Source organism: Panthera leo, chromosome D1, assembly GCF_018350215.1.
Source record: "Panthera leo isolate Ple1 chromosome D1, P.leo_Ple1_pat1.1, whole genome shotgun sequence".
Taxonomy (NCBI): Eukaryota; Metazoa; Chordata; class Mammalia; order Carnivora; family Felidae; genus Panthera; species Panthera leo.
In genome coordinates, this window is record NC_056688.1 from 86,585,596 (window position 1) to 86,613,197 (window position 27,602).

General features: G+C 41.5%; 1 long non-coding RNA gene across 8 annotated transcripts in view; it reads left to right on the forward strand.

Annotated features, from left to right (window-relative positions):
- Positions 1-27,602, forward strand: part of LOC122199342 — an 89,933-nt gene that overhangs the window by 41,703 nt on the left and 20,628 nt on the right. For 7 of the 8 annotated variants that reach the window (XR_006193476.1, XR_006193477.1, XR_006193471.1 and 4 more), the window contains one exon: positions 8,701-8,750. This is a non-coding gene — a long non-coding RNA (uncharacterized LOC122199342). Of the gene's footprint in view, positions 1-8,700; positions 8,751-27,363; positions 27,421-27,602 lie in introns of all 8 variants that reach the window. The other variant, XR_006193472.1, reaches the window with a different exon arrangement.

Genomic DNA, 27,602 nt, shown 5'->3' on the forward strand with positions numbered 1-27,602 from the left:
ACTGTTAAGGATCAGAGATGGGGGTGTGATGGTTAATTTTTTGTCTCAACCCAGCTATGTGGTCAAACATTATTCCAGATGTTTCTGTGAAGGTTTTTTTTTTTTTTTTGGTTGAGATTATCGTTTTAGTTGAGATTTACTCAGTCAGTAGACTTTGTTTAGTCTTTTTATTCAGTAGACTTTGAGTGAAGTAGATTACCCTCCATAATGTAGGTGGGCCTCATCCAATCAGTTGAAGGCCTTATAGAAAGAAGACTGATTTCTCCTGAGGAAGAAGGAATTCTGCCAGAAGGCTGCCTTTGGATTCAAACTGCTCCTCTTCCCTGGGTCTCCCACCAATGGGTTACCCCTGCAGGTTTTGGACTTGTTATTCTCTGCAATCAAGTGAGCCAATTCCTTAAAAATATAAAAATCTTTCTACGTCTCCCTCTCCCTCTGTCTCTCCCTCCCTCCCTCCTTCCTATTGGTTCTGTTTCTCTGAAGAACCCTGACTAATACAGGTGGCATGGTGTTGACATAGGATGGTCTGATGGGAAAGGAACAGAAAGCCTTTCAAACTAATTTAAGTAAAAGGGATTTACTGTTGATAGAATAGAACCCCTTAGAATTAAGCATCAGGGAATACTTTTATTTTTTTTAATTTTTTAATTTTTTAATTTATTTTTTATTTATTTATTTTTTAATATATGAAATTTATTGTCAAATTGGTTTCCATACAACACCCAGTGCTCATCCTAAAAGGTGCCCTCCTCAATACCCATCACCCACCCTCCCCTCCCTCCCACCCCCCATCAACCCTCAGTTTGTTCTCAGTTTTTAACAGTCTCTTATGCTTTGGCTCTCTCCCACTCTAACCTCTTTTTTTTTTTTTTTTCCTTCCCCTCCCCCATGGTCTTCTGTTAAGTTTCTCAGGATCTACATAGGAGTGAAAACACATGTTATCTGTCTTTCTCTGTATGACTTATTTCACTTAGCATCACACTCTCCAGTTCCATCCACGTTGCTACAAAAGGCCATATTTCATTCTTTCTCATTGCTACGTAGTATTCCATTGTGTATATAAACCACAATTTCTTTATCCATTCATCAGTTGATGGACATTTAGGCTCTTTCCATAATTTGGCTATTGTTGAGAGTGCTGCTATAAACATTGGGGTACAAGTGCCCCTATGCATCAGTACTCCTGTATCCCTTGGATAAATTCCTAGCAGTGCTACTGCTGGGTCATAGGGTAGGTCTATTTTTAATTTTCTGAGGAACCTCCACACTGCTTTCCAGAGTGGCTGCACCAATTTGCATTCCCACCAACAGTGCAAGAGGGTTCCCGTTTCTCCACATCCTCTCCAGCATCTATAGTCTCCTGATTTGTTCATTTTGGCCACTCTGACTGGCGTGAGGTGATATCTGAGTGTGGTTTTGATTTGTATTTCAGGGAATACTTTTAATATTTAGGATTATCCTCCTCAATATCAAATAATTATTGCACTATTTTTATCTGAGATATTTTCCAAAATAAAAATGTGAGTGTAGGGGCACCTGACTGGCTCAGTCAGTAAAACATGTAACTCTTGATCTCAGGGTCATGAGATCAAGCCCCACATTGGGTGCAGAGATTACTTAAATAAATAAAACTTTTTTTAAAAAAAACATGGTGAGTGTATATACAGTTTCTCCCCAGTCTCTGAGTGTCATCAGATGCTCTCAGCCAATGAGATCTAGAGTAAAGAAACCATTCCGACTTTTCTCAACCAGTGAGCATTAATTAGCACTGTGGCTGCTTCCAGCCAATAAGCTGAACTCTTTACTACACTACCAGAGTTAGATGTGTCCTGTGATGTATACTGTTTTTTCTGCCCTGGCCTCCCTTTGTGCCATCACTTTTGTATTCTGGCAAACAAATTTGACCCAGGATGGCTGACCCAAAGGGTCTAGGTAATAATACGGGACTACTGCAAAGGAAGAAAAAGGAGAGTGTTGTGTTAGATGTTAGAATACAGGTTTTCCAGAGGCTGTAGACCCCCAAGTCATTGGATAAAGAAGCAGAGAGTTTAGCTCAGCAGATAAATAGGGATATAGATAGGAGTCCTTTGACTCATGACAGGTCAGTGAAGCTCGGAAGGATGGACCAACAAATACACGAATAGGAGCGGGGAGAAATTATGGAAGAGAGGATGATGGAAGACTAATGGCCAGCTGCAAAGCCTGTGTCATATCTCTATGGGGACTGTGCCACGTGGGCCTCTTCAGGCTGCTGCTAAATAGAAAGGGTGACGGCCAGACCTCTGCTCTGTGTCTGTGACTGTGCTGTCTGTGCTCTCTGCTTCTCCTCCTTCTCTGCCAGCTTCCCTACCATTCTCCTCTCTGGGGATCAGCCCCTCTGTAAGGCTCTCGGCTCCCACTGCTCCATCACTTACGCTTGGTTTGGCTTTGGGTGACTGTAGCAGGTGTTGTTGATGTACTGCCCAGGTTCTCTGGCCCATCCTGGCCCTGTTCACGGGCAGTAGTGGTAGACCATCTTTCATGGACTGGCAGCTCCCTGCCTCAAGCATCCACATCTCTATGCTCCTCAAAGAGTTGTTTTCTTGTACCAGGAAGGTTGCTGGGCTGCAGGAATGTGCAACCCCAAACAGTAGACATCAGGAGTCACTGCAGAAATGCCCCAGCCTTCTGGTTCTCCAGTGGGGCAGTTCTGAGGTGTGTCCCTCACAGTTTCTCAGGGCGTCTCAAGCAGGATTAAACCACAATTTCCCATGGTCACAACCTGCTTGTTAATACACCTTATATGGGCTTTTCTCCCTTCTCTGCCTCACTTTCCCCACCCTCACTTGTACTTCCTTGAATAACCTCCCAGATAAACTTCCTGCACCAAAGTTTTTGTGTCAAGGTTGAATTTTGGAGGTCAGAGTTTTATGAGACCTTCCAGTGCCAAACTTTCTGACTCCTAGCCCTAACTCTTATTTTGTTGTTGTTGTTGTTTGTTTTTTTAAAGCAAGCTTCATGCCCAGCATGGAGCCAAACACAGGACTTGATTAATTACCTTGAGGGCAAGACCTGAACTGCGATCAAGAGTTGGACACTTAGGGGTGTCTGGGGAGCTCAGTCAGTTGCGGGTCCAACTCTTGATTTTGGCTCAGGTCATGGTATCTCAGTTCTTGGAATCTAGCCCCTCATCAGGCTCTGCACTGACAGTATGGAGCCTGCTGGAGATTCTCTCTCTCCCTCTCTCTCTGCCCCTCCCCCACTCTCTCCCTTTCTCAAAATAATAAATAAACTTAAAAGAAAAGTCAGATGCTTAGCTAACTGAGCCACCCAGGCACCCCTCTTATACTCTTTAGTTCAAAATTTTGTTAGCAAATCTGACTTGTCCAGATCAAGGGCGACACATGTGTTCCTGGTTCGCTTAGCTATGGGGTAGGTGGGGAGGCAGTGAGCTTAGTGTTATTTAGGACATGAATGACATTTCTTGCACATTGACTTATCCATGCCACGTGTTGTGCTGGACAATGGGACACAGAGAACAAAACCCAATCTCTGTCCTTAAAGAGTTCTAGTTGGGAAGTAGACTTATAAATAATACTTATATCACCAAATGGTAAGTTCTATAACAGTGGGGGGGGGGGAGGAGTAACAAGTGTTATGGAAGTAAAATAATTACGGGTTGGGGCATTGACGGATGGGTTGAAGGTCATCAGGAGAAAGGGTTTAGAGAGGATGTCCTGGGTAGAGGGCAAGGTATGGAGCAATGAGAACACAGACTGCTCCCTGGCTGCTAGACAGTGTCTTACCTTAGCAGCTTCTCTTTGTGTTTTGTTTTCTTCCTGAGAGGAATGATGAGGCTTCATGGGACAACCCCAGATGCTCTGAGTTTAAGCCTTCTTTTATTTTCCACATCAACGGGGAAGGTTGAAGTTTTGAAATCAGGGAACATATCACTTTACAGTAGAGGGAGAAAAGTATTAGAGGATGGTGGAAAATGGAAAATTGGAGCACAGAGCCAGTGATAAGCAGTTAGTTTTATATGGTTCATGGTAACTGTTCCTGGAGTCATCAGGAGTAATATTTATAATCAGATAAGTTGATGCTTTCTTAAAAATTTTTTATGTTTATTTATGTTTGATAGAGACAGAATGTGAGTTGGGGAGGGGCAGAAAGAGAGGGAGACAGAATCTGAAGCAGGCTCCAGGCTCTGAGCTGTCAGCACGGAGCCTGACGCGAGGCTCAAACCCATAAACTGTGAAATTGTGACCTAAGCCGAAGTTGGACACTTAACCAACTGAGCCACCCAGGCGCCCCTATAATCAGATAAGTTGATGCTTTGGATGAGTGTCTATGTCTCTCCTGCTTCTGGAAAGCCAAATTACCTGTCTTCTGCAGACCTGTAAGAGACTGTCTTCACATGGAAGAGACCTGACAGTGAGGATGACATTGAAAATATTTAACCACCATATTGTAGATGCTAAACCAGTCAGAAGACACAGTTCCATAGACATCGGGATGGTTGGACAAAGTGTGTGCAGGCTGAACCCCAGCTCTATCTTGGGGACCATCAAACCTGACACTTGTTTGGCAGAAGAGGTTAAAGGGCTTACCCGAGACCATGTGCTGACAGGGCTAGGAGTGGGACCCAGGTCTCCTGCATTTACCCTCCAACCCTCTCCACTGCAGCCCCTGACCTCAAGGCCTAGGGGAGACAGGTGGAGGCCCTACTGGTTTATCCTAGACTTGACTCATACCCATGGCTGTCCATGGGCAGGATGTCTGATTCTCTAGAGATCCCAAGTGGAAAAAGCTTTTGTACCTCCACTCTGAGAATTACAGCTCTTACACTGTTTATGCTAGTGTTGAAAATTCTTTATCCACTGGTAAATGAACATCTACCATTTATGTAATTGAAAGCATAATTTATTTGCAAATAAAATATGTTACATAACATATGGCAAAGGATGCAGGGAAATAGCTTTTTTTTTTTTTAATATTTATTTGTTTTTGAGAGAGAGAGAAAGAGCACAAGCAGGGGAGAGGCAGAAAGAGAAGGGGACAGACAGAGGATCCGAAGCGGGTTTTGTGCTGATAGCAGAGAACCCAATGCAGGGCTCAAACCCATGAACCACAAGATCATGACTTGAGCTGAAGTCAGACACGACTGACTGAGCCACCCAGGCACCCCTGGGAAATAGTATTTTTTAAATTTGCCTATCAGACTTGTTATGATGAGCACCAGGTGCTGTATGTAAGCGGTGAATCATGGGAATCTACCCCCAAAACCAAGAGCACGCTGTACACACTGTATGATAGCCAACTTGACAATAAATTATATTAAAAATAAATAAATAATAAATAAACATTGCCTATCAGATGTGCAATATGTCACTATTATTTTCCTTAAATCCACCTAATTCTGACTCCAAGTCCCCATCCTGCCAGACTTGTGAAAAAGGTAACTACCACCTGCCTCTTTCCAATCCACGGGCTTGTACAGAAGTCCAGGGGTCTTATGCAACACCAGGGCTCGGCCTTATCATTATTATTCATTTGTTAAACAAATATTTATTGAACACATACCATGTGCCAAGCCTGACTTGGGGCTGATAAGTAGTGATGTACAAAAGAGATTAAATCCTTGCCCTCTCTGTTCCAGGCTGAGTGGTACTCTGTTCCTCACCTGGGGCCCAGGAGGCACTCATTGGCTATGCTGGGATTGGGCCTTGCTCATGTAGCCTCTCCCCACTGGATGCTGCCTATCTAGACACTGCCAGGAAGCAGGGAGAAGACACCCATCTTAGATGATTCTGCACTTTTTCCTGAAGGGGACCTCTTCTCCTAGACTCATCACTTCTCAAAGGCATCCTCCCTGAGACCTCCCTCTCCAGACCACCCTTCATGGTGCTTCAAGGCACAAACATTTTTTTTTAAGATAATAAATGTTACATTTATTTCTTGTTATAATACACATGTATCAGAATACTCAGAACAAAATTTACCATTTTAACCATTTTTTGTGTTCTATGGCTCTCCTGCTTAGTACCAAGGTGCATTTTACCCGAAGAGGCTGCATCCAATTTTGAGCTCGGCTCAAATTTTCCAGGCAAAGCATTGCAAAGCCTGGAAGTCAGTTTGAATGAAGGGAAAGGGAACCAATGTAATATTTCAGGCAACCAACCTGACATATAAACATCCCAACTGTCAAACCAAGCTACAGTGCTGACTTGTCCATGCTGAACTTTATACCACATTCTCACTATGTACATTTGGCCAACAACATGTGTGTGTGTGTGTGTGTGTGTGTGTGTGTGTGTGTGTGACTGTGTGTGCACATGCATGTGTCCCACAGCTGGGTCTCGAAAGACTCTTGAAGGACTCAGTGGTTTGGTCTAATACCAGATCACTTTCCATTCAGATTCCTGCTGCCTCTTCCTGATCTCCTGAGTAGGAGATCAACCTCCACAGCACTTCAAACTAATGCCCACTGTCAGCTGAGAAAGTCCATGATAAACCCATGCTGGGTAAAGTATTTTCTGATCAACTCCTAAGGATCATTTGGGGATATCGACATTGTAACTGGGGACACTGAAAACTAAAAGGCTCCCAAGACACAGAAGAATGGATCCATAAGGATGGAATTTCATTCATTGTGACAGGACAAGATTTTTGGATGGAAGAATAGTTTTGTGTTTCACTCTCTTATAAGGATAATCTTGTGATTTTCATATGTTTATCCAGTATTAAAAAGGGAGGGGTGTTTTGCAGTGCTCTTCCTTGGCAATTTCATCTTCTGCAAATGGTATAAGCCATGGACTCTGATTTCCAATTTCTCCCTGAGTTCTGTTTCATAAATCCAACTTCCACCAGGATATACTCATGGAATCTCAAATTCAATATGTATACTACCAAAACACCTCTTCCTGGTGTTTCTAGTTCTATTAATGGGGTTTTTCTCCCTGTCCTTTGTGTTTACAATCTTCAAATGATCTCTGGGTCTTTCCTTTCCTTGCTTCCCATATCTAGGTAATTAGAATATTCTACAGATGTGATCTCCATAAGATCTCTCAATGTATTCCTTTCCATCTCCTCCTCCATCAGCCTCCTCATCCTGGATCTCCTGAGGTTTTACCTGGACTATTGCAGTAACTTCGAAGTTGGTTTCTTCACATTGGTGTCTGGTCACTCCTATGATGGTCTAGATTAATCTTCCTAGTTATGTTTTCAATCATATTACTAGATGGTGATGACTGCATTTTATTCCTTTTTATATCCCAGTGCCTTTACCTAGTAGGTGCCCAATAAAGGCTGGATTGAATTTATGTTGTTTCCAGTGGCTTTCAATTCCCTCTATTTAACAGAAGGGGTTATCATTTAACTAAGCTAACCGCTTCTCTGCAAATATTCACTATACTCTAATACCCACACTTTTGGTACTTTCTTTTCCATTTGGGATGTACATCTATTAAAATTCTGGTCATTCTTCTTTATCTTTTAAAAAAAATTTTTTAATGTGTATTTATTTTTGAGAGAGACAGAGACAGAATGCAAGTGGGTTAGGAGCAGAGAGAGAGAGAGACAGAGAATCCGAAGCAAGGTCTAGGCTCTGAGCTTTCCGCACAGAGCCCGATGTGGGGCTTGAACTCACAAGCTGTGAGATCATGACCTGAGCCGAAGTCGGACGCTCAACTGACTGAACCACCCAGGCACCCTTCTTCATCTTTTTTGTATCAAAAAATTTTTAATGAGAAGCATATATTACTTTTTAATATAAAAAGCCCTCAACATTTTAAATTTAGTATGTTTGAAATATTTCATGATAAAATGTATTTGAATCCTCCCCATCTAGACTATTATTTAGACATTTAAAATTGTAGTTATGGGGTTTACTATTGTTTTCTTTTTTAAGTTTATTTATTTATTTTTAATTTTTTTCATGTTTATTTTTGAGAGAGAGAGAGAGAGAGAGAGAGCATGTGGGGGGGGGGGGAGGCAGAGAGAGAGGGAGACACAGAATCTGAAGCAGGCTCCAGGCTCTGAGCTGTCAGCACAGAGCCTGAAGTGGAGCTCAAACCCATGAACTGTGAGATCATGACCTGAGCTGAAGTTGGACACTCAACCGACTGAGACACCCAGCACCCCAGTTTATTTATTTATTTTGAGAGAAAGCAAGCATGAATGGGAGACGGACAGAGAGAGAATCAAAAGCAGGCTCCATGCACTGTCAGTGTGGAGCCTGATGTGGGGCTTGATCTCATGAGCTGAAATCAAGAGTCTACACTTAATTGACTAAACCACTCTGGTACCCCTATATGCTACTATTTTTTACATTTTTCTTGCATTTGAGATTTTCATAATAAAAATTTTAAAGATACTTACCAAGCATGTATAAGAAAATAATAATATTTATAATTTCAGGTGGAAAAAAGAAGCATGTAGTAATTGTTAGTGATGGTCACTGATAGTTCCCATTCTCCTTCCTAAGCACTTCCTTGGAGTTATGTGTGGTCCTTCGTGCTTCACTCTCTTATAAGGATAATCCTGTGATTTTCACATGTTTATCCAGCATTAAAAAGGGAGGGGTGTTTTGCAGCGCTTGCTGCAAGCAAGCGTGACTTGCTTTGGTCAAGTAAGTGTGATGGGAATACTGTGTGTAACTTCTAGATGGAAGCCCTGAACAGCCACAGGATGACTCATCATATTTATTGTCCCCTGTTACAGGTTCTGACAATGTGCCAGATGGTCAAAACTCCATTAGCCTGAGTCCCTGAGTAAGTATGACATTGCTGACCTAAGATGGATGTGTAGCATAAGTGGGAAAGAAACTTTTGTTCTTCTAAGCCACTGATGTTTGGGGGCTGTTTATTGCTGCAGCATAAGCTAGCCAACTCTGGCTGATACAAAGCAGGAGGTAGCTTCAGGCATTGTAGATAACCAGGTACTCTGAAGGCCTTATAACCACAAAAGAACTGAATCATTTCTTTTAATGTCTATTTATTTTTGAGAGAAAGGGACAGAGTGCGAGCGGGGGAGGGGCAGAGAGAGAGGGAGACACAGAATCTGAAGCAGGGTCCAGGCCCTGAGCTGTCAGCACAGAGCCCGACATGGGGCTCAAACCCACGAACTGTGAGATCATGACCTGAGTTGAAGTTGATCACTCAACTGCCCGAGCCACCCAAGCACCCCAGAATTGAATCATTTTTTAAATACATTGCTGGGCATGTCGGTAGTGAGGGAATTGTCTAAGGACAGCTCTTCTCCCAAAAAATGTTTTGAAACCAGAACTCGGAGTCAGAGTGCTAGGAAAATAAGAAATTTGGGTTGTTCTGAGAGCCAGTGCAAATTAGTAGCAGTGTTAGAAGCTCTAAAGCATCACAAGATGGGGAAGCCAAGAATCTGAGACTTCTGCATTAGGCCAGGACACCCCAAAAGGGGCAGAAGGTCTCAGGTTGGTATTTTCCCACTACCCCCCCCAAAAAAGCAGAAACAAATCCTCACAATAGGAAGGCCATTAAGATCCATGTTTGAGTTCAAATCTGAGATCACCAAGCCCAGAAGGAGGTAGTCCACTGAGAGAGAAAGAGTTGGCAGAAAAACAAACATCCAGTCTGACCCCAAGAACTTCAACTACTGGAATTCTCAGATATAGGATATATTTTTTAATTTACAAAAATGGCCAAAGCAATGATTTAAGTGTTAAGCACCACTGCAAAAATGTTTTTAATTTTAACTTATTTACTTGTCATAACAGTTCTATGAAGCAAGTATTACTATTATCATCCCCATTTTACTTTATTTTTTTAAAGAATAATACTTATTTTGTTAGGTTTATTTATTTATTTATGTATTTATTTTTGAGAGAGACACAAAGAGAGCACAGGGGAGGGGCAGAGAGAGAGGGTGACAGAGGATGCGAAATGGGCTCTGTGCTGACAGCAGAGGGCCCTATATGGGGCTCAAACTCCCGAGCTGTGAGATCATCACCTGAGCCAAAGTCAGGTGCTTAAGGAACTGAGCCACCCAGGCACCCTAGTCACCCCCATTTTATAAATGAAAAAGCTGAGGCACAGAGAGATTAAGTAAATTGTCCCAGGTCAACATTTCTTAAGTGGTAATGCTACGATTTGGATTTAGGTAGTTTGATTCTAGAGTCTGCAGTCTTCACCACTACGTTTTGCTGCCTTTCTAACGTAGAATTGGAGCATACGAAGAATTTAAAGAAATAAGGGGTGGGGGGAGGGGAATACCAAAGATAAGCAAGCAACAAAGGACCCTCAGGGATGACCAGGTAGATTTGAAGAAGAATAAAAGAACCCGTAGAAATGAAAATAAAATGGTTGAAAGTAAACATTTGATGAACATGTTAACTGTCTGAAGAGGTAATTAGTGAATTGAAGAACTGTCTGCAGAAAATATCCAGAAGGTGGCATGGGAAAGAAGGGAATGGAAAGTATGAACGGGAAGGTTATGGAAGATAAAAGGTTATGGAAGATAAAATGGGAATGTCTAATACATATTTAATTGGAGTTTTGGAAGAAGAGGATAGAGAAAATGGAAGGCCTAATATGTGAAGTAATAGTAGTTGAGAATTTTTCAGAACTGATGAAAAGACCTAAATCCACAGATATAGGAAATAGCATATCCCTAGCATGATAAATTAAGAAGAAGTTTATGTCTTAAACATGTTTGGAGAACACCAAAGACAATGAGAAAATCTCCAAAGCAGCTTGGGAGAAAAGAAACAATCACCTACAAAGGACTGACCCAGACTGTTAGTGGACATACCAATAACAGCAGTAAATGCAAGGAGACAGTGGAATAATATATTCAAAGTGTTGAATGGAAATAACTGTCCACTGTATATCCAGAAAAGCTAAGGTTCATGAATGAGAATAAAATGAAGACAATTTCAGATGAACAAAATCTAGCAGAACTTTACTAAAAGAACTCACCTCATACCCATCCTTTAAGATTCATCTCAAATGTTATTTGTTGCATTGGTGGTATAGCAGTGAGCACAGCAGCTGCCTTTCAAATGTTATTTCTTCCATGGAGCTCTGGCCTAATTCCCCTCTTTTGAATTTTAGTAGCATTTTATTTGATCCTTTCTCATGATGCTTATCAAATTCACAGATGGAGATTATACGTGCCTTTTCTTAAGAGCTCCCCCCACCGCCCCCACCACTGCTCTTACCCTCTCTCGTTAAAGGCCCCTGGAACACTTTGGTGTCTAACTCACCGTAACTTTTTGCATAGTTCCTATCATAATACATGCATGTAATAGGTGTTTAATAAGTATTTGTTGAGGCCTACTGGTCAGTCTTTTCCAGTGTTTCATAAACTACCAGTTTACAAAGGTGTTCCCTTCCACGGGGGTGGTATGGCCAAACCCTCTTCAAAAATGCTGCATAGAGGACCATATCTCCCTCCTGGAGATCCATGGTTTAATTTGTTTTACTCACCAGTTCCTCAAATCATTTGATTATAGAACAACTTCTTCTACTCTTTACTCCATGAATATTGTGAGAGACTGGTGTTTTTAAGAATACATTTATGGGGTGCCTGGGTGGCTCAGTCAGTTAGGCGTCCGACTTCAGCTCAGGTCACGATCTCGCAGTCCGTGAGTTTGAGCCCCGCGTCAGGCTCTGGGCTGATGGCTCAGAGCCTGGAGCCTGCTTCCGATCCTGTGTCTCCCTCTCTCTCTGCCCCTTCCCCGTTCATGCTCTGTCTCTCTCTGTCTCAAAAATAAATAAAACGTTAAAAAAAAAAAAAAAAAAGAACACATTTACTACAGAAGACAATGACTTATTTGAGTGTCCAAGCCAGAGAGTCAACATTTTGGATTCTAGCTCTATTAACAACTAACCACCTAATTAGGTTTTTAAAAAATATTTTATTTATTTTTGAGAGCTCAAGTGGGGAAGGGACAGTGAGAGGGGAACAGAGGGTCTGAAGGGGGCTCTGTGTTGACAGCAGCAAGCCCAATGTGGGGCTCAGACTCACAAATCATGAGATCATGACTTGAGCCAGAGTTAGATGATCAACCGACTAAGCCACCCAGGTGCCCACCATATAATTAGTTTTAAGTCATGTGTCCCCTGGCTCCTTATTTGTGACACATCATAAGCAGGCAGCCCCTTCAAACTCTCAAGTTCCATGAATTAAAGGGCATTGTGTCTTCCAGTCAATCAGTCAGTCATTCTACACATATTAAATTCCTCCTGAGTGGCAGTGTGCAAAATACTGTGCATATAATGGTGAGTAGATTGGCATGCTTTCATTTTGCTACCAGTGGAGAATGATTTCCTAGAGCAATTGGAACATTGTTCTTTGACTTCCAGAGTCAAATTTCTTCTTGTTAAAAATTGAGCATTTACCATCTCATTTATTATGTGTATCAGGTTGTGGAATGAATGTTTAGAATCTAGGGGCACCTGGGTGGCTTGGTCGGTTAAGCGTCCGACTTCAGCTCAGGTCATGATCTCACGGTCTGTGAGTTCGAGCCCCGCGTCGGGCTCTGAGTTGACAGCTCAGAGCCTGGAGCCTGTTTCAGATTCTGTGTCTCCCTCTCTCTCTGCTCCTCCCCTGTTCATGCTCTGTCTCTCTCTGTCTCAAAAATAAATGTTAAAAAAATTTTTAGAATCTAAATTTATGGTCTATCTAGACTTATGATTCTATTTTGCCCAAGAGCTACATTGTAAGAATGAAAAATTTAACATCATCGGGGTGCTTGGGTGGGTCAGTCAGTTGAGCATCGGCTCAGGTCATGATCTCATGGTTCGTGGGTTTGAGCCCCGCATCGGGCTCACTGCTGTCAACGTGTAGCCCGCTTTGGATCCTCTGCCCCCCACCCCTCCCCGGCTATCTCTGCCCCTCCCCTGAGCACTCTCTCTTTCTCTCTCTCTCAAAAATAAATAAACTTAAAAAAAATTCAACATGATCACTTAAGTGATCTTTACATTTTCATCTGCAACTCTAAGTTTGCATCTTTAACTGTCTTTGTAAAAGTACAATCCTCTGTAGTTTAAAAGGGAAATTCTAGGGGCACCTGGGTGGCTCCGACTTCAGCTCAGGTCATGATCTCACGGTCCGTGAGTTCGAGCCCCGCATCAGGCTCTGTGCTGACAGCTCAGGGCCTGGAGCCTGCTTCGGATTCTGTGTCTCCCTCTCTCTCTGCCCCTCCCCTGCTCATGCTCTGTCTCTCTCTGTCTCAAAACTAAATAAAAACATTTAAAAAATAAATAAATAAATAAAAATAAAAGGGAAATTCTAGTGATATGGCAGCTACTGAACACTATTTTGTTCTAAGCATTCACATGTATTATCTCATTTAATCCTTACAACAACCACAAGACCCAAGTGCTAGTACTATTCCCATCTTACAGAGGTTCAATAACTTACTCATAGTCATACAGCTGGTGAAGCTGGATTTTGACTCAATGCAATATGGATCTTGAGTCTGTGCTCTGAACTCTAATATTAAACTACCACTATTCTTCAGATATTGTCCAGAAGGTTTTCTGCTGGGAATTTAAGGGTTAGCATCTCTGAAAGGCTGAACAATCATGTGAGATTTTTAAATGTCTAACTCCAGCCAGGTAGTATAGTGAAGAGGTAATGAAAAATTAAAAGCTTTTTCTTTCTTGGCTAGGCACTAATCTTTGTGGTTATGAATATATCCATGTGCCAGAGAATTGCACTTTAGATAATAAGTTAACATAAAATTGTTGGTACAGTTCAAACCTGACAGCTCTGTGTGTCTGATGTGTTCTCTGAAAGTAACTTTAAAGATAAGACTTTACTCTCAAATCTGAAATAGGTTCTTTAAACATTTCCAACACCATCTGGTATTTATGGAATTGTTTCAATTATATGGAGAAAAACTATAGTGCTAGGAGTAGAGGAATACTTTAATCATAAAATATTGTATTGTCAGAAAAGAAGCAAAATATAATCAAAGAAATGTGAACCAAGCACTGTCAGTGAGAATTCTTGGCATTTAATTTTAGAAGCCATCTTGCATGGAAATGAATAAAATATAAACACAGTACTTTATCTAGGATATGGCAAGAAACTTCAAGATTGTAATGTGCATTAAGATAACATTCCAAACGTATCCTTTCAAGTTTTCAGCCAAGAATTTGTTTTTACAATTTCTTTGCATTTGGTAAATGGCTAGACTCTACTTGAGATATCAGTTTTCATGCTTATGGTCTCAATCCCATTGTGTGTAACTATTAACTTACTGTATGACCTTGACAAACTCACTCTCCTCCACCCCAACCCAGATGAAGGAGGTGGATCTCTTAGGCCCCTTCTGATTTTAAAATTCTGTGGCTCTAGCCTATGGATTATGACATAAACAACATAAAAAGTGCTTGCTAAAGGGATTGGATTTTAAAAATTTGGGCTACTTAAGCATCTTTAAGTGATCAACCTTAGAGCCAGTTATAAAGAGAATATAAACCATGGCAGCCAGTGCCTATCAGTGATTCACTTGGTTCTTGTGCTGGTTAGCAGCTACTGTGCTTGTTTCAAAACACCATGCACCTTCTGTGGTTCATAGAGACAGTCTGTTCATGTGCTTCCTTGGCTCCTCAACATGAATGGGGTCTGAGAGAGTCTGGGCAAAAGAAGAAGTGATCACAACTGCCATGGTCCATGAGATGACCTTTAACACTCTCCTAGGCTGCAGGAAGGTGTGGACCCTGTGGTACACTGCCAAGATTCTCCCTCGAGACTGAGCTGCTTACCCCCCTAGCTACTTTGACTGTTGACAAAGCTGCTGACAGTTCTTTAGCTCAGACCCTCTCAGGAGATAGCCTTTGGATGAAGAGAGCTACTTTGCCCAAAGCCACCCCACTTCGGGCCAACCTACATCTAAAGACTGCAGATTCCATGAAGAGGCTGGTTAATGGCGAACCCTCTGCCCCAGTGAGGTCCAACTCTTAAGGAGCCATGTCAGAGCCTGAGCTCCCACAGTGTGGGCTGAGGTCTTTATTGCAACAAGGGGGGCACGATAGTGCAGCTTCTCCTGTGGCCCACAGATGTCGCCCCTGAGCACTCTTCAGTTAACTTCCTGCCCCAGATATCTCTTTCTCAGAGTCCACTTCTGGGGATCCAGACCTGCCACAGAAACTTATGGACCTGAGTTCAAACTGGGGCTCTGCTTATTTAAACGCTGTGTCCTGGGGTAAATTTCCTTTTTAGTAAAATGGACATAATAATAACTATTTCACAGCATTGCTTATTCTAAGGAAATGAGGAAATGCACAAATGAGTCTAAAGCACATAGGAAATGATTAGTACCAATAATTAAACATTTATTGAGCCCTTATATGTCATGGTATGTACTTCACCACCACAAACTCCATGAGAATAATATCCCTATTTTACAAATGAGAAAACTGAGGTACAAAAATGTTAAACAATGTCTCCAACATCACACAGCTAATAAAACAGTCAAGAATTCAAGTCCAGGCAGCTGGACTGTAGAACCAGCACTCATAGATAAAACCCTACAGCTTCCCATTGCTAAACGAAAAATTTTAAAGTATTTGGGTGATGACAAATAAAAACCCAATAATGTCACCAGATTCCAGAGGAACTTTAAAGCAAAGCAATTGTAAAAGAAAAATTTTACAAATAATTTTGGTATCCCTATTGTTTATATTTTTGTGTTGCTATAGATTATGCTTATTTATGCTTCAGATCAACACTTTTTCATCAGGAGAGTAAATGAAACAGTTGGAAGGTAGGGGCTCCTACCTTGTGATGTGACGGTAGTTGATCTGTGAGATCATTTATTTTTGTTGTTTGTTTCTATTTTAATGAAATGGGAACTGAATTTCTATTTTACTGAAAATATACTAAATACAAGGTGAAAAAATAAAGCAATGACATGTTTCACTATTAGGTAGTAATTTTGTATACTAATAGGGTTTTGGTTATATCATATTACCTAGGATTTTAAATATCTCCCTCCCTCTGTCATTGGGAAGTGCATTGTAATGGGGGAGGGGGCACTCTGGCAAAGGCCTCTGCCATGCCCTTCCTGACCCCTCATTTACAGTCTACCCTTGTGTTCACTTCAGACTAGTCTGTTATTATCCAATGGAAGGCCTTTGTTTCACATTTCACTTCTAACCTAAACACATTTATGCCATAATTTTTATCTTAGGGGATAATGTGTTAACAATGCTTGTTTGGACCCCTGTTATACTTTTAAGGTCAGGGATGTCTGTTTTACTCTTTAAGGCACAATCTGTTAAAGATTTTATGATTTGCAAACAAAGTGGTTTTTCATCTTCTGCTTTTAGATAACTAAGGTATAAGAGAGATCCTTCTACACCAGATACATTAAACATCTAAATAATTTATAGCTCCAGGTATGTTTGCCAGACTAGCATAACTGAATAAAGTCAACAGATTAAATGTTCCCTTGGCAATCAGTAAGGGTATGAGATACAGCACCTGGGCTGCCCCATTGGGTCTCGTTATTAAATCACAAGCAAGAGCTCAGAATCCCAGGGTCCCAGGTGACAGGTAGGAGCTGACTTTGGAGGATGGAGTCATCGCAGTCATTAACCATGACTTAGGAAGAGGGACTCTCTTAGAACAATTGAGATAGAGAAAGAGAAGGAGGGAGGGAGGGAGGAGGAGGAAAGACAGACAAAGAGAGGGGTGTTGGGGAGAGACTATATGTTTCAGTGAGGAATATTCTAGTTATTTATATGTCACTAAATTGGGAATTCATCAACATAATAGTGTGTATTTGTGCAATCTCAGAGAAAAAGTTAAAAAGAGTTAGGGAATATTTTGTATATGTAACCACTATCACTATCAAGGTCAGAACAAGAACTTGCTAGAAAAATAGACAATATTTCCCTCTTTCTAATTTTTTAGAAAGGTTTTGACCAGCACCTGGTCAAACGTCTCTTTGCATAGAGAAGGGACGTTTGGTCTACAGAGCTGATGGCAGCAAGAGAAACATCAGAGCACAGGATCCAGGGAGTTACATGTAAGCTCCAGTCTAATTCTTGAGGGTTTTAAGTGTCAGAGACCAGTCATCTCATCTTTAACAAAGGGAATTTATTAACCAAAATATATTTTTAAATTTGCACATCTAATGATGGGAGAGTTCAGATGATCTGTAAAAAGTTGGGGTGAGGGAGTAGGAAGCTACATTTAGTCAGTAGAAATCCTATTTTTAGATCATATTCATTGCACCCAGTGGACAAAAAGGGTCCCATTCAAAAATAAATAAATAAATACCTCTCTCCTCTCTAAATGTCTCATGGGAATTGTATGTGCTATAAGGAAAATATGAAAGGCAGAACTGTGCTTATACTTTTTTTTAAATGTTTATTTACTTTTGAGAGATAGCATGAGAGTGAGGTAGGGGCAGAGGGAGAGGAAAGAGAGGATCCAAAGTGGGCTCTGTGCTGACAGCAGCAAGCCGATGCAGGGCTCGAACCCACAAACCGCGAGATTGTGACCTGAATTGAAGTCAGACACTTAACTGACTGAGGGACCCAGGTGCCCCTATGCTTATACTTCTTAACTATTGTCAGCACAGCTTATCTGGAGATGAATGGGATAAGAAAAAGAAAAAAAACAAACATTCCAGGTGTATTGTATACTGTTGGCTTTAGTAATCACTAGACTTCTGGTTCTATGATAGCTCCTTTGGGGTGGTGTAAGAATTGGAAGGAGAGGGGAGAAGGGTGTGTGTGTGTGTGTGTGTGTGTGTGTATGATGATTTAGAGCTCCTAACCTACAAAATATCTGAATTTAAGGTAAAACCATTAAATCAGGTTCATTGCTGAATCCTCACAGGGCACACTAACCTTTTCATTTTCATTTAGGAAGAAAGGGTGGAAGAGAAGCTTCCCATGCCTGGTATATAAATATGGCCTTGAAAATGTCCACAGACGTGTTATTGTCTTGTTGAGTCTGCAGCCAGGAAGGCAGAAATCTCTGCAGCAAAGCAGGTGTGAACGTCCCCCTATTTCAGAGGCAGCTCTCTTTGAAGCTGGAAAATCAAGGACGCTGGTACCTTCAAGGAAACAAGGATATAATTATCACAACCCCCAACTGGCCGGTGACCTTCCATTCCTCAGGCCACCCTACTCCCTTCACTGGCCCGGGCCCAGGTCCTCACAGACTCAGAGCTCTGTGTCCCAGACCGCTAAGACCGAGGAACAACCCCCTCACGCACCCTTTGAAAGCATTCTTAATCTCTCTCTACTGCACTGCTCTTTCAGACATAAATCCACCAGCCCAGGGGGCCTCTGAACCCCCCACGGAGGGAGGCCCATTCAGGCCCAGTGGAGTCTGAACAGCTTAGGGGTAGAATTTATGCTTCCTCTCACCTGTGCCATCTGTCTGTGGCCCCTACTCTAGTCTGCTTTTGAAGGTTTGAACATGACCCCCCAGCTTTTTGCCAAGTCTGCCATCATCACCTCAGTCACAGAAGCAGACTTCTCAAGGCCGTTGGAAGCTAATAACAGTGACTCTCAACTTCATTATTATACTTGAAATGTTGAAAGCAGAAGCCTAATAAAATGAGCTCAGAAAAAACAAACCAAGCTATAAATTATCATGTGAAAAGAGTGGCTGAAGAACTCATCTCCTTGAAATACCTAAGGACTGTTTCTCAGCTACAGCAACAATCTGGTATTTGGTTTCCTTCCCTTCACTGTGCAAAAGCCTTGGCTGTGTTCTCTTAGCACAGATTCTTTTCTGCTTCTATGAGTCGACTGTCCAGAATCAGGAGTTACACAACACTCCCCACCCAACTCCTTCACACACACACACACACACACACACACACACACACACTCCCTACCCAGGCTTGGCCCACTGAATTGTAATAATTCTTTTTGACCATAAGGAATTTATCCTACATTATCACCAATCAGTACTCATTGCAATTATTTATTTTAAGATAAGAGTAAAAGTTCACTTCCTTAACTTCATAAAGACTATTTATGCTAAACTGATGTATTTAATGAAAAAACACCAGAAGCATTATTCCCTGTAAAATTAGAAGCAACTTAGGGATGCCCCTATCACTGTTACTATTATACAATGTTTTGGAAATTCTAGACCTTTTCAGGGGATATTTAGCAATATCTGGGACCATTTTGTCATCACAACTTTGGGAACTGGAGTGCTATTGGCATCTGGTGGGTAGAGGGGAGGAATGCTGCTAAATATTCTGCAAGGCCCAGGAAAGCCCCCACAACAGAGAATTCTCCAGCCCAAAGTGTCAATAGTGCTGAGGGTAAGGGACCTTGCTCTATACAATGCAACAAAACGTGAAACATAAATCAGAGAAAAAAGTTTAAAAAATAACTAATTTTTATTATCATTAATTGCAAAGAACATGTATCACCTAGAAAAGCAAACCAAAAATACTGAACTATGCATTATTAAAGTTCATAAAATAGTAAATAATGCAGCTGGCTAAAAATTTTTTCAATTCTGTGAGAGACTTAAGAGTCTTTCATTTTCCTGCAGGTTTATTTATCTATTCTACAAAAATTTCCTGAGAACAAAAGGGTTGGTTTTATAAAAGAACACTTAAGAGATATAAGATGACTTTTACACTTTAAAACATGGAAGAGACTAAGAAATTTTAAAAACCAAGTCTATTAACACTGTAAGACAATATTATAGGAAACCCAAGTGGACATATCTTCCCAAACTATAAGCTAGACTGGAGACTTTTTAAAAAAGATTTGTTTAAAGTATGAAAACATTATTTGGGGGTAGTAAACACACACACACACACACACACACACACACACACACACACACAAATACTCCTTTTAGCAGATAAAAACTTCCTCAGTATTTTTCAATGAGGGTAGTACTCTAATGCATCATTGGAAATCTAAATAGTCCATCACAATACATAATTACGGTCCAGTAGATGAAGCTTCTTGAGGGGACAGCCCATATCTTATTCGTCTTTCTATCTCCATAATTGACACATACCAAGAACCCAATGTTTATGAATTAATGAAATAAATAAAAACATTAACAGTGAGAGATGGTCTTTGAACTCACTATTCAAAAAGTTAACATAGAGCTACTGCAATTGTAATTAAGGATCTAAGAACCCACATCTGAAAGGCTGAATGAATGCTCAAGATTTTAATAGGAACTTTTTGCCTCATGTTGCAATTATAAAAAAGTACAGGCTAAAAATAGGATGAGTGAAGTGGAATCAACCAGCAATGTTTTACTAAGAACAGTAAACTCCATTTTTAAATGTTGAAGACTTGAAAGAACCTATTAATATCTATATGCACATAACCTAAGTCTCAGTGATTTCCTTGATCTTTTGTTCATTTTCATGACAAGCCTTCAGAACTTGGGAGGAAGGGAGGGAGGAGAGAAATAAAGGAAGGCCAGGTGGAAAGTCACAATCAGGAAATAATCAAAAGCTTTTGCTTTATCCCTTCCATCCAATCTCACAGGCTCTCCTGAGAACCTTTCCTCCTGAATGTTTAATAACATTAATTCCACAGTTTCAAAGGATTGAAAACCCAACAATCCACTTTAATATAAGGTCATCCAAAATGCTCTATTCGGATAGATTCAGGGTCCAGGAAGCCTCAGACAAGTTCACCAGAGAACATATTCCAGTATGTTCTCTTGTTCTGTTTGATATAAATTTCAAAGGTTAGGGATGAGAAAAATCACAGTTACTATTCAGTGAGCACTTGCTATGTGCCAGACATCTTCCTAAAGAACTTTTCATACATCTTCCTGGCCAACCCTCACTACAGCCCTCCAGATGAGAAGACTGATGTAGTGGAGGTAAGACAAGAGGGCCAGGCCACCCATAAACTGGCAAAGTCAGCTGCACCTGCCAGCCCCCAAATCTAGACTTATAAGTACCACACTGCAGGTATCTCCAGAACATGATATTTCTCTCAATTGCCCATTTTTCATGGATTAGTCATAAAATTTTCAGGTCAGCAAGCATTAGTGGGAAAGTATTAGCACACAAAGGGAGATAGGGAACAGTCTTTGTCTAGCACACAAAGGGAGTACATGAAACAGTCTTTGTCTAGAGGACATGCTATCTTCTTGGAGAGACATGATACGGAGCAGGCAGTGAATAATACTAACTGTAGAGAATGCTAACGGACAGTTCAAACACGGGTCAGAGTGGATGGTATAGCCAATAAACATGCGGATGACCGAGAAGCGGAAAAAGAAAACACCAGATGGCATTGTTAGGGAAAGTCTTATTGAAGCCCTGAGGATTTGATAGGACTCTCCCAGGATTTGGACAGGTTGCTCAGGTCACTTTCTGCCCACCTAGGCTGCCAGACCAATGGTGGCCAGGCATGGGTCTGTTCAGGATGCAGAGCATGGAGCAGAGCTTGACCAAGAGACAGGACCCAGGGTGGCCCCCAAACCAGAAGCCAGGAAGACCATCCTGAAGTGGAAGCACTAGGCCAAAGGCAGGAAGCAGGAGCAAGGCAAAAGGGAGGAACTAGAGAGCTCAGACCAAAGTCAGGGACTTGGGGAGAAAGGCAGAAATGAAATCTGGAGAGCCTTCCTAAGCTTCTTCATCCCAAAGGCAGACACTCCTAATGGGACGTAGACCCCCAGCTATGAGTGGGGAGCATGCTGTGAAGGATGTTGAGGAGGGCTGGAGAGGAATGAGTGTGTGAGTATGGTCTGGGGGATTAAGAAAGAGCCAGCCAGTCTAGAATGGAGGGTGAATTTGTGGGGAGTAGTATCAACGGGATAGGCAAGATGAGACCAGCTGAGAGACGAGAGGACCAAGGGCAACAGCTTATCAAGATACATAGGCAGATCTACAGTTCGATGGACAAGTATACATTCACATGATCAATATGACTGTTTGGGACTGGTTAAGTCCTATTTCTTATTCCATCACCTGCCAAATTGTGAATCTCAGCTCTGCCACTTACCAGCTGTATGACCTTGGGGAAATTACCTAACTTCTCTGTGCCTCCATGTTCTCATCTTTAAGATGAGCATAATAATAGTGTCTACCTTCTAGGGTCATTGTGAGGACTGAACAGGTTCATATATGTCACCTGTACAGCACGGGGCCTGGCATGTGCAAGTGTAATGTGAGGGATTGCTGTCTATCATTCCTTCCCCATATTCACCATTGTAGATTGAGGACTCACAATAGAGGGGGGCATAGAGGGAATGGGGGGAGGGTATCTCACAGTCATATCTTCTCTTAATCACATGAATTATAAATGCATCTTTTGGAAAGTGCTCAGCTCCTGAATATCTTCCCTGTGTCCAGAGTAGTACAGAGAAAGCCATCATGTTTGCTATCAAGACTGTACCTTGAGGGGCACTTGGGTGGCTCAGCTGGTTGAGTGTCTGACTCTTGATTTTTGCTCAGGTCATGATCCCAGGGTTGTAGGACTGAGCCCTGAATCAGGCTCTGCGATGAGGTTGGAGCCTGCTTGGGAGTCTCTCTCTCTCTGTCTCTTTCTCTCTGTCCCTCCCCCTGCTCTCTCTCTCTCTCTTAAAAAAAAAAAAAAAAAGACTGTACCTTTATAACAGCTTTGGATTTCAGTATCCCTGCCTGGCCTTCCCCCTCACCGTCAGTGGTATTCTGGGCTGATGTCTAAGTGAGCAATTTCCTTTCTGAAATTCTAACAATTATAAGTGCTGGCTCAGGGCCTCCACCATGCTTTCCATGTGATGCACATATTTCAGTGTTATTTGTGCATTATTGTAAGAACAATGAAGACAAGGAATAAAAAGAAGATGAAAGAGAAGGAAAGAAATAAAGCAAGAGAAATTATTTCCTTGTACTTGACTGTCCTTTTCTAGCATCTCAAGGCTTTCTGCCATTACTCGAATTAGAAAAAAGCCAAGGGAAGAAACATTTATTGAAATCAGCTGCAAGCCCAGCACAGTCCTGTGTATTTCACAGACTGCAAAAGGTTAAGCCTCTTGCTTGTACTCACTCAACTATGAAGTGGGAGAGCCTGGCTCTAGATCGGGTCCACATTTAACTCATGGAGCAGCTGTATAGGCAGACTCTGTCCTAGGAACTAGGTATACTACAGTGAAGAAAATGGGCAAAAATCCCTGCTCTTGTGGAACTTAAAGTCTGGTGGGGAGACGTGATAAACCAGGTAAGTAAGTAAAATATAAAGTGTTTTAGAGGCACCTTGGTGGCTCAGTCGGTTAAGCGTCTGACTTTGGCTCAGGCCATAATCTCACGGTTCATGAGTTCGAGCCCCGTGTCAGGCTCTGCGCTGACAATTCAGAGCCTGGAGCCTGCTTTGGATTCTGGGTCTCCCTCTCTCTGCCCCTCCCCTGCTCATCTCTCTCTCTCTCTCAAAAATAAATAAACATTAACAAAATTATTTAAAAATGTATAAAGTGTTTTAGACAGTAATAAGCATTAAGGAGGAAAAAATAAAATGGGAGAAGGGGTAGGTTGGGACGGGGAGAGGGCAATTTCAGAAATGATGGTGAGGGAAGGTCACAACTGAGCAAAGATAGGAAGAAAGTAATAACGCCACCAGATACACTTGTGTGTATCTGGGGCAAGAATCTTCCTGACACAGGGAAGAGCCAGAGCAGAGGCTTTGAGGCGGGTGTGTGCTTGTCATGGTATTGGAAGAACAGCCAGGAGCCCAGTGTGACAGAAGTGGGGTGAATGAGGAGGAGAGCAGGAGGGAAAGCTGGCAAGTAAGGGGGCTGGAGCACCTATGTCTCAGAACCCTTAGTAAGGACTCTTTTTAGGGGGATGGGCTGCAGCTGGCAGGTGTGGACATGATTTGACTTGTACACCTGAATAGCTTTGTCTTCCTGCTGTGTTGAAAATAGCCTGAAGGGACAAGGATAGAACAATGAAGAGGATATTGTAATAATCAGGTAGGAGGTAAAGGTTAAGAACAAGGGATAGCAACAAGGGTAGTTAAAAAGGGTCAAATTGACTTGGATATATTTGGAAGGTACAGCCAATAGGATTTCTTAGCAAACTGGGCAGGCATGAGAAGAAAAACGGGGCAAAACAAACAAACAAAAAACCAGGAGACAAGAGGGACCCCAATGTCTTTGGCTCCAGTAAGTGAAAATGGAATTATCTCTACCTGAGATGGGCATGTTCAAGATGCCTGTTCAACATCCAGGAGTGAAGAAATCTAGGCTGCAGGTAGAAATCGGTCTCAAAAATAGGTCTCAAAGCCCATGCTCTAGCTAATATCTTATGAACATGGCATTTGGGAACTTGTATCTATTTTGTATGGGGGTGGGAGGAATAGATTTCCAGAAGTAACAAGAATGAAAAACCAAATTAGACAATCTCAAAACCTAGTTTAAGGTATAACTTTCAAACTCCTGATCCTCCCAAACTTTATCTGATTATCTGGGGCCTTCTCCTACCCTAACTTCTCCCCACTCCCAACTCAAACAAAATCTATCTATGCCCAGGTTGGTTCTGGCATGATAGCAACAGGGCCACCACTCCCAGTGGAAATGAATGTACCTTTTCACAGCAAACTTTACAGAGACAGTTGTTCTCTGCTTGTTGACACTTTCTTACGGCCACCATGAACTCGTGTACCATTTCACTCATCAGTTCTTTGGGCTACTAGCTGCCTGGACCTCTTGGCCATTTCAGAATTTTTCTAGGTTGGCAAAGGAGGAAGATTGCAGGTCAACCTAATCATTCAAACAACTCTGCAAGGCATCAGGAGATTCATCAGGGCCCTTGTCACTTGAGTTTTCTTATCCAGGTTATAAATTAGGGTCACTGTGATTTTTTAAGACAGCACATAAAAGGGAGAGGTAATTGATCATTGTAGGAATAAAAGACTGAGCTAGACCTAAGAGCAGATGTCTTTTGTCATGGATGTATGTGCTCATATCCTTACTATTCATTGCTTACGAGGTGGATATGAGATTTGGATTTAACAAATTTATTGATCTACGCAGCACAGGTTAAGTGCTCTTGCTTATGTTAATCTCATTTACTCCTCACATCAGCTCTGAGAAGTGGTATTGTATTATTTTGCAGTGGGAGAAAATGAGGCTCAGAGAGCATGAGCCACCTGCCCAAGCCCATGCCACCTGTGAGTGGCCAGAGCCAGTTTTGCAACCCAGGTTTTTATGGCTCTTACTCCCACGCCATATTTTTGTCTCATAATCTGAACAAATAATGAAAGATTTAAGACAAAACAGATAATCTCTAAGCCTAATGTTAGCCAAAGATGACGTATCTTCTCTTTAGAAAGGAAATATCCATGTGGGAGAAATTTCACCTTCGAATGTAGAGATTACACGCTTAGTTGCCAGGAGAAAGTGGGTAAACACTTTATTCAATGCCTCAAAGATGTGATAACAGAGGCGAGAATTTTCCTTTTCTCATTTGCTTAAGAGACTGTCAAAATTCACAACCATAAGATGCACACACACAAAATGTGTGTGTGTCTGTGTGTGTGCATGAGACAGAAGGGGAGGGGAGAACACCAATCATTACTGTGGTACAGACTGTCCCCAACTATGATCGTTGGATTTATGATTTCTCAAATTTACGATGGTGGGAAAACCATATGCATTCAGTAGAAACTATACTATACTTCAGATTCTTAATTTGGATCTTTTCCTGGGCTAGCGATGTGCATCCGATCCTGTCTTGTGATGCTGAGCAGGGCAGTGAACCACAGCTCCCAGTCAGCCACACAATCGTGAGGGGTCAACAACAGATACGCTCACAACCATTCAGTACCCACACAGCCATTCTGTTTTTCACTTTCAGTATAGTATTTAATAAATTACATGATATTCAACAATTCATTATAGAATAGGCTTTGTGCTAGATGATTTTCCCCAGCAGTAGGCTAAGGTAAGTGTTTTGAGCACATTTAAGGTGAGCTAGGCTAAGCTATGATGTTCCATAGGTTAGGTGTATTAAATGCATTTTCAACTTACCATATTCTTGACTTAGGGTGGGTTTATCGGGACATAATGCTATCAGAAGTCAAGGAAGGTCTATATTCTGTTAAGTGCTTTCTATATGTGATTGCTCTTAATCCGTGCCTCAGTCCTTTGAGGCATTATCTCCTTATGTTACAGAAGAACAAACTGAGAATCTTTCAGGTTAAGGTTTGTGTACTTACCTACAGTCGCCAAAGCTATGAGAAGCAAAATTCCAACCCCAGTGGGTGTGAGTCACTCCCATTTCCCCTATAGCCCAAAGTACACCATTGGAAAACAGTACCCCTCTTGAAATGGCTACTCTCAAACTTCACCCATGGGCGTGTCAACTGATAGCTTTCAACCTGACATCATGGTACTTTTGATCCAATCATAAAAGTAAGCATATTCTTTTGGCCCACTAATTTCATGTCTGGGAATTTCCCCTAAAGAAATATTCAGGTATACATGTGCAAAAATTAACGTGCAAGTAAGTTCTATACGTTGTTTGTTATTTATCATTAAATCATTAATATTATGGGGTGCCTGGGTGGCACAGTTGGTTAAGCATTCAACTCTTGATTTTGGCTTAGGTCATGATCTCATGATGGTGAAATGGAGCCCCATGTCCAGCTCGGTGTTGAGGTGGAGCCTGCCTAAGATTCTGTCTCCCTCTCTCTCTGCCCCTTCCCTACTTGTTTTCTCTTGCTCTAAAATATATACATATATACAAAGATATATATATATATATATATATGTACTATATATATATATATATATGTACTATATATGTACATATATATATGTATATATATGTTAATAGTGTTACTAACTTATTAGATTCAAATGTCTAATAGGAGCTAGGCTAGATCCATTATGGTCCTTCATGTACCATATTGTACTGGAAATGTTAGGAAGTCATTAAAAATCACATTGTAGAAGAACATTTGATAACATGTGGACCCTGCTATAATACATTCAGTGAACATGAGCAGATGCTATCCCGATTGTATTGTACAACTGTATAACTACAGGGTATATAGTATGCATTGAAAAAATACTGAAAGAGATACACCAAGCTTTCTGAAAAGGTATGACCTCATTTAATTTGGTTCGAGGCTGGCAAGAAGCTTTCCCAAACCAGAGGTTCAGTGCTGTGTCTTTGTGAGGTTCTATAAGGATCAGCATGTCTTCCCACCTGATGGAACAAAATCCAGATTTCTTAACTTAGGCTGCAAAGTTCTAAATGACCCTGGTCTTCTGAACATCTATCCACACTCTCTCTGTGTTGCTCACTATGCTTCAGCCATGCAGGTCCTTTTTAGCTCCTAGACTGCACCTGCTCAACCCTCCTGCTGTGCAGGGACTTTGCACATGCTGTCCCTTCTGCCAAGAATGTTTTCTCCCATTCTAATGGCTGGTTTCTTTCTTCAGCTCTCAGGTTAAATGTCATATCTTCAGCGGAGTCCTTCCTCGACTACCTCACATAATGTAAGCATCCCATTTTATTCTCCCCCCCTACAGCATCCTGTTCTTTTTCTTTTTTCACACACACATGATAATTTGTAATGACCTATTTATGTGTTTTACTTATTCACTGTCTGCCCTCTTATAGAAGCTAAGTCGTATGAGGATAAGACCCACATCTGTTTTACTCACTGTTGTGCATGAAA